Here is an 8,319-nt window from a genome sequence, read left to right on the forward strand (position 1 = left end):
GGTGCAAGACCTTGTTAGAGCTGCAGGAGGCCGCCAGGCGGCGTGAGTTGGAGATTGAGTTACAGATGCGAGAGCTGAGGCAGGCTCCGGTGCAGTCGCAGCCGGCACCGAAACAGTCCAAGACCATTGATTCTAGATTGGGAGATCAGAGCAGCCACACTTGTGGGAAGTGTGGGAAGGGTCACACTGGAGTTTGTCGGTCCGATGGTGCATGCCGCAAGTACGGAAAGGAGGGGCATTATGCGAGGGATTGTCGGCAGACAGCCCCGGTTTGGGATTTGAGGATTTGTTATCATTGCCATCAGGTTGGACACTTGAGGGTCAACTATCCACAGCTTGCTGCAGGACCGGTACAGGCTCCAGCACCGGCCACTTTGAGGATTACGGGTGGAGGTCAGGGTGGAGCGAAGCCCCCGAGGGCTCAGGGTCGTGCTTTTCAGCTTACAGCGGAGGAGGTCAGGGCAGTGCCGGATGTAGCTGCGGGTATGTTTCTTTCTTGATGTCTTGTTATCTTGTGATTATTTTGGAGTATTGTATATCTGCTAGTCTCGTTGTGTGATTTTTGGTATAGTATTCGTTTGTTCCTTGAGGGTTATGGTTCGGTTATGGATTTGGGTATTGGAAGTTTCGTTGGTTATCATCCATGGGGATTACTAGTAGGAAATCCGTTTGTTGGTCTGAATATCAGGTAACATCTTCAGTCTGAGGAGTGGTTTGCTGAATGTCGGGTTTCTTTCGATGTCCGAGATGATCTGTGTTGATATGTGATTTTGTGAAGGTTGCTCATTCTAGTGGGAATCAGTCTGCGTGTAAGGGATTGTGTTGTGTAGGGTTGTTAAGGGAGGTCGGTGATGGCGATAGGTGGTTGATAGTCAGTACTCTAAGTGGGGGAGAATTGGAGAATTCTCTGGAAGATCGATAAGTATGAGTAGTCGGTTAGCTGTTGGGGATTCAGTAGCGGGTCGGTCAGCCAAGAGCATAGGCTGGTATGAGCAAGTGACAGGTAGACGGGGCGGGATACAGACCAAGGGCTTTGTGGGATGGGTGAATTGATTGTGGAAGGCCTGGGATCAGGCCAGGTTTGAGTATGTAGAATGGAGTCAGAGTTCGGAGCCCCTAGAGGGCTAGAATAGTATGCATGGGAGGGTTTTCCTGGAGAGATAATTCGTGATGTTGGATGTTAGTTGAGCGGTCCAGATAGACTAAAGGCCAGTGGGCGTACCAGTCAGGCCGAAGGCTCGGAGGACGGTCCAGACAGGCTGAAGGCCCTGGAGGGCGGTCCAGACCTGCTGAAGGTTCTGAGAGTGGTCCAGATTGGCTGAAGGCCTGGTAAGGCGGTCCAATCATGCTGAAGACTCTGCATGTGTTGATAGATCTGTATGAGGAATGGAATGAGTATGTTGTGATGTGATAGCATCAGAGGGTCTGGCCCCGGGTATTGATCATGATTAGTGGAAGGTAGTGCATGGACTCGAGAGTCCTTGCGAGCAGATTCAGAGCATGTGTGGTGCATGGGATAGCGGTTATGCTATAAGGGAGTGGTGTAGCGTTGGGCGAGCACCGTGGCACTTGTCGTAGTGACAAGGCGGCCAAGTGGATTTCTTTGGTAAGGAAAGGGAAAGAATGTAGCTCCGAGAGGGAGTGTAAGTTCACTAAAGTGAAAGCAGTAGTGCAGAGTTATGATTGGGGTGTTCCAATTATGGTCTTTGAGCATCGTGTTTGCGGTAGTGGTATGGAATCACATCTGGATTGGGTGTCGGCTGAGGTCGGAAGGAATTCTGAGGGTGTAGAGCCAAGAGGCTCGGAAGGGATGCAGGGATGGAGTCTTGGATTCCCAGCTTGATTTTGATCAAGGAATTGTGTATGTAGTAGTATTTCATCCTGGGGGATGTTTGGAAGTGTCATCAGTGTGTCGAGTCTTCCCAACCAGAGGATGCTAGAGCCAGTTCAGCATGTGTATGTGATTGCGGAGGAGAACTCATGGGAGTTGCTATGAAGCTGAAGGATGTGTCATCCTGTCAGCATGGAGTGGATGAAGTTGGACTCAGATCGGGATTTGGTGGTTCAGGGTTATCACTAACTCGTATGAGTCAAGTGATTGTTGTGATTTAGAGCGAGTGAAGTATCATGGAGTGGTACTCGGTTGATAAGTGTGGTACTTGGTTGTTAAGTGTGGTTATCGGAGGATGAGGCCGGTGGTCGGCTTGAGGTGGTGGTCAGAACGTCGCAGGGGAAGAATTGGGTTTCGGTGGTTGTGTTTTGAAAGATATGGTCTGGTTAATGACAGGTGGTGCATTGCGGGAGTAGGCCTGGAGTTGTGTTGCCGCAGGCTTCGAGAACGAAGCCTAATTTAAGTGGGGGAGAATTGTAACATCCCGAGTTCAAGAGTGCAAGTTCGGGGTTCAAAGTGAAAATTTGAGAGGGCAACTCGACGAGTCCACGAGTGGACTCGGCGAGTAGGGTCGCGATTCTGGTCGCGTGTTAAGTGGCCAACTCGGCGAGTCGGCGGCTGGACTCGGCGAGTTGGTGCTGAGTGGAGAAAACCCTAATTTTGGAGGATGAGCCCTATTTAAAGGACATTATACCCTCTCCCCAGCCTCTTTACCCTCCCTTGAAGTCCAGAAAACCCTAGAATCGTGTATATCCTCCATTGATGAAGAATTAGAGCTTGGGAAGAGAACTTGAGAAGAGGGAAGTTGAAGATTAAAAGGCTAGCATCTGGATATTATTGTAGATCAGGAATCTACTCTTCATTTGGATCATTTCTGAGGTAACAATCTGTTACCTTAAGTTTCCTTCTTCTTGATTTGTTCTTAGTTGCTATTTTTGGGGAATATGGCTTGAGCGGATTCAATTGCAAGTTTAGAAGCTAGATCTGAAATTGAAACTTCAGATCCAAACAACTCCTGTCCCCCAAGCATGTTTGTTCTTTTGTTTAATACTTCACTTTCCAAAAGAATAAACATATATATATATATATATATATATATATATATATATATATATATATATATATATAGAAGCTTTTATATTTTTTAACTTTTTGAAAGGAAGAAAGCTATTTATCTTAGGTGGAGGGAGTGGTGCCGCACTCTCTCATGAAACCACAGTGACACGTAAACGTCATCTCACCCATTATCATAAAAGTGTGGTTTCATATCACACACAATGAGTGGTGTCACTCTTTGGTTTTTTTAGTTAAATAAAAAATACATTTTTAATAAAAATCATTCATTTCATTACTTCAAAATAAAAATAGCATTACATTCCATTGCCTAAATAAAAATCTTACAAACTTCAAAAAAAATACTAGAAGTTTTAAACCTATAAACTTAAAAAAAAACATACATTAAACAATTAAAAATAAACACACTATATAAAGTCGTCCTCCGAGAACTCATCTTCCGGGTCATCCTCCGATTCCAAATTGAGGTTAATGTGTTGAATCTCATAAATGTGTTCCACCAAGTCCATACGAAGATTGTGAAATGTTTCATTGTAACGAACCTCTGCTCTCTTTTCAATATACTCATTGCCCCCAATTTCTATTTCTTGTGTCACGGGAATGGTTTCCTCTTCATCAAACTTACATATCGTTATTCCTCCATTTTCGACTATACGTTCGAACAATGGTTTGAACATTCTGAAGCGCCTTCTAAAGTAGTATCCTTGAAAAGTGGCGTTTTCTTGAAAATGGTCTTGTATCAGTCGTTGGTTTGCATCTTCACGATTTCTATAAATAAATCTTCAAGTTCTTTGTTCAGCACTGTCGGATGCCCTACTGCATGGCGCTTCATAAGTTTGTTCCACAAATTTAGCAGCAACGACAAAACATCGAACATAACATCAAATTCTTTAGAAGAATCGGACGAAGTCATTTTTTTAGAGGTAATGTCGTAGAAAGATTAAAAAAATATGAAATGTTGAAAGGTTTAAATAGATGTTAAAGGTTAAAAGAAAAAAAAAATAAAAACCCATTTTTTGACCGTTTGCAATGGTCAAATGTGCTGCCATATAAAAATCATCCATCGACCGCTCCCTTCGAAAGTTGCATTGCAGTCTCAGCCGCACCTAGACCGCACCCAGGGGTGGTGTTCGTACTTATGTGGCAAGGGGAGTGCGGTCCAGAACGCATCCACTCCGCCTGGCCTTAAGGTGTTTGGTTTTTGTTATAAAATAACATAGTGATTTTCATATTTTTAGTAAATATATTTTTGACAAATTTATATGATTAGGCGGTTTAAATTGTTAGATTTGTTGATTTGTTTTAGTAAACTCTATATAATTTTATATTTTATAAATTAACTATTATAAATAAATCCAACATCGAGTTACTAAATTTGGAAAAATACATGGTTATTTAATGTTTCAACAAATTAAGATGTAACATCCCGAGTTCAGGAGTGCAAGTTCGGGGTTCAAAGTGAAAATGTGAGAGGGCAACTCGGCGAGTCCATGAGTGGACTCGGCGAGTAAGGTCGCGATTATGGTCGCGTGTTAAGTGGCCAACTCGGCGAGTCGGCGGCTGGACTCGGCGAGTTGGTGCTGAGTGGAGAAAACCCTAATTTCGGATGATGAGCCTTATTTAAAGGACATTATACCCTCTCCCCAGCCTCTTTACCCTCCCTTGAAGTCCAGAAAACCCTAGAATCGTGTATATCCTCCATTGATGAAGAATTAGAGCTTGGGAAGAGAACTTGAGAAGAGGGAAGTTGAAGATTAAGAGGCTACCATCTGGATATTATTGTAGATCAGGAATCTACTCTTCCTTTGGATCATTTTTTAGGTAACAATCTGTTACCTTAAGTTTCCTTCTTCTTGATTTGTTCTTAGTTGCTATTTTTGGGGAATATGACTTGAGTGGATTCAATTGCAAGTTTAGAAGCTAGATCTGAAGTTGAAACTTCAGATCCAAGCTTGTAATGATCCTACTTGTTGTAAAGGTGCTGCCCAAGAATGGTTGATGAAGCCTTTTGTCCCAAACCCAAGCCCTAGAGTGTAAAATGCCTAGATCTACTCGGATTCACGTAAAGTTTGCCACTTTACGTGATGGATGGCTTGTATAAGAGTAGATCTATAGATTTGAGACCCTTCATGGCTTGGAAAGCCTCGGTATGGGTTAAGAGCTTGTGGCACTCGGCGAGTCACATGGGTGTACTCGGCGAGTTGTTTGAAGATGGGCGGGAACTCGACGAGTTGGAAGAACAACTCGGAGAGTAGGATGAAGATAGCCTTGGACTCGGCGAGTCTAGTCTTGAACTCGGCGAGTCTGGTCGTGAGGTCCTAACCTTCTTCTGGTTGAGCCGTGAATCGGTGAGTCAAGGGAAGACTCGGTGAGTTGAGTGCGAGGGGACTCATCAGAGTTGTTGGACTCGGCGAGTCTCGGGGTGACTCGGCGAGTTGAGTCGCGGATTGGGGAAGTTCTGAGCATGGGGACTCGACGAGTCATCAGTTTGACTCGGCGAGTAGAGTCAGTCAGGAGGATGACTTTGACTTTGACTTTGACCAAGGGTTGACCAGTTGACTTCCAGGGGCATTTTGGTAATTGTTGGCTTTTGTTTTGAGTTCAGTGTTGGTGTTGGCTAGTGGTGGAGATCGTGTCAGTGGTCGGAGCATCTTGGTCTTATCTTTTCAGTCGGCAGTTGCAAGGTGAGTTATCCTCACTATATCAACAGGGTCTAAGGCACCAAGGCCGACCCTTTATCGGATTGTAATCCGGGTATCGTTGTTATGTTGTTGCTTTGCTATGTTTGCATCCTGGTAGTTAGGGTGGTATATGTTAGAAACCTGGTTAAGGTCGGTATCCTGGTATGTAGGATGATGCTATGCTAGTGACCAGTTAGGTCGGTATCCTGGTTAGGATGATGTTATGTTATGTGATCTGCTAGATCGGCTTGATTGAATGTGAATTGTTATATGATTGAATGCTTATGTGCACATGGTTGTTGGACTGGGGTTGGGTTGAGGCGGGTCCTGCTTTGTGCTGTAGGCCAACATACCCAGGGCGGACCGGTTATCCCGAAGGCCCAACGAGCGGTCCGGATAGGCTGCAGGCCCCAAGAGGGTGGACCAGACGTGCCGAGGCTCGGAGAGTGGACCAGGCCGACTGAAGGCCTAGTGCGGGCGGACCAGTCATACTGTAGAGTCAGAGAGTGGACCAGGTGGATTGAAGGCCCGGTGCGGGCAAACCAATCACACTGTAGACTCGATGTATATGGCTAGACTCGGAGAGTGGACCAGGCCGACTGAAGGCCCAGTACGGGCGGACCAGTAATATTGTAGACTCAGAGAGTGGACCAGGTGGATTGAAGGCTCGGTGCGGGCGGACCAATCACAATGTAGACTCGATGTATATGGCTAGTCTCGGAGGGTGGACTAGGTGGACTGTTGGCCGGTGCGGCAGACCAGTCACACAGTAGACCCGAAGTGCATGGCTGTTCTGTATCGGTTATATGATATGGTTATGTTTGTATGCGGTTGGTATTTTGGGGGTATCTCACTAAGCTTTCGGGCTTATAGTTGTGGTTTAATGTTTTTCAGGTTCTTCAGGAGACCGTGGCAAGGCAAAGGCGTGATCGTACCGCTCCTCATGATTATGTTTTACGATGTGGTTCTGGGAAGACTCTGATAATAATTGTATTGAAAACCTTTTGTAATAACTTTATGAAACTGGGCTGTTTTTTAAAAGTTTAAATTGGTTGAAATTTTTAGAACGTTACAGAAGTAACTTATAATATATAAAAAATCAGAAACTTTGTATGCAAAATATATAAAGGTGGTTAGTTTGTGATAAAAAAGGGAAATTGAATAATCTAACTATTTTTTTGAGTTTTTTTGAAAAACATAATATTTTGTTTTTTGGCAAAATAACCACATATTTCGGAATGGGTTGTTCTGGAACTAATTCCGGATTATTTTTCGGGTGGTCCGACCCGTTTCATTGGGTCCCGAATGCCTATTCCAGAGGTATCGTATATGTTCCGGATCAGAATTTTGAATTTCAAAATCCAGAATATAATTTGAGGCGACAACTTCCTTCCGGAAAGGCTCATTCTGATTCTGACATTCCGACTCGATTCCGGCATTCCAACTAGATTACGACGTTCCCACTCAATTCCGACATGCAACTCCCATCTCCGACACGCATTAGCACCCATCTCCGACATGATAGACGAGCACTATCACCCCGTTATTTTACAGGTATGTTCTTCGTTTTCTACTGTTACTTATTGCTCCAGATGTAGTAGACCACCTCCGGAATGAACTAAAAACGTTCTGGAGTTTAAATTAAAGATGTCATTGTTGTAGGATCAACTAAAAAGTAGTTTATATGTGTAGTTATTGTTGATTTACATCGACATGTCGTGTGTCGGATCTTCAAATGTGATTTTGGAAGGCTCCGGAACACGAAGAACCATTCCGGAACACAATGAACGCGTCCAGAACATGAAGAACTGGTCCAGATTATTGGTCATTTCCATTTTAGAATGAAGTGCTAACACCTTTTTTATTTGCGTGACACAAAATGATTGTTGATGCATCAATTACACTCTCGTGTAAACTCAAAATCGGAGGGGAAATCCTTACGACATTCAGTAACAGACTCGAATGCGAGAGTATGTTCTGGAATACATGTTTCGGGAGGTGGTTAGACATTCCTAATGTAGATGGGGGATCCTTTGCTTCTACATTACGTCTTTTCTCACGAAGTTGTCATCGACCCTCGAAGCTAAGTAGAGGAAATGGTTTTTGAGATTGGGGGTTACGAGCTGTCTTTCGAGAATAAAGATTTTTGTCTTATCACCGGCTTCCGTTTTGGTGACTATTTTCCTGCTTCTGCATACGTCGCCGCCTTCCGTTCTCTTGCCTTTGCTTTGTTCTCGACAAATGTGTCGATCAAATTAGACCATGTTACGAAGGTGTTTAAAAATTCACTTAATGAGTTATCGGACAAGGATGCAGTCCGTGTATGTCATCTATACCTGTTAGATAAGGGTTTCAATGGGTGGTTGGTTAAACAGCCTGTTAGATAAGAGTATTTCATTTTCTATCAAACCTTGATGAGTTCAACAGGTGTAATGTCATCTATTTTATACTTACTGATTAATTAAATTACCTATCGATATTAATATTTTTTAGAAATTAAATTGTTAACTAATATTTTATGTGGCATATATCCATGTGGGAGGGTAATTTGGGAACAATTGTACACACAAATATATATTGTATTCAATAAGGTTGAGAAACTTATACATCCAAAAGAACCGAAAGAAAACGAACCTCAAAAATTGACCTACACCCTACAAGGGGTTTTATCAG

This window comes from Lactuca sativa, chromosome 9, assembly GCF_002870075.4.
Source record: "Lactuca sativa cultivar Salinas chromosome 9, Lsat_Salinas_v11, whole genome shotgun sequence".
NCBI lineage: Eukaryota > Viridiplantae > Streptophyta > Magnoliopsida > Asterales > Asteraceae > Lactuca > Lactuca sativa.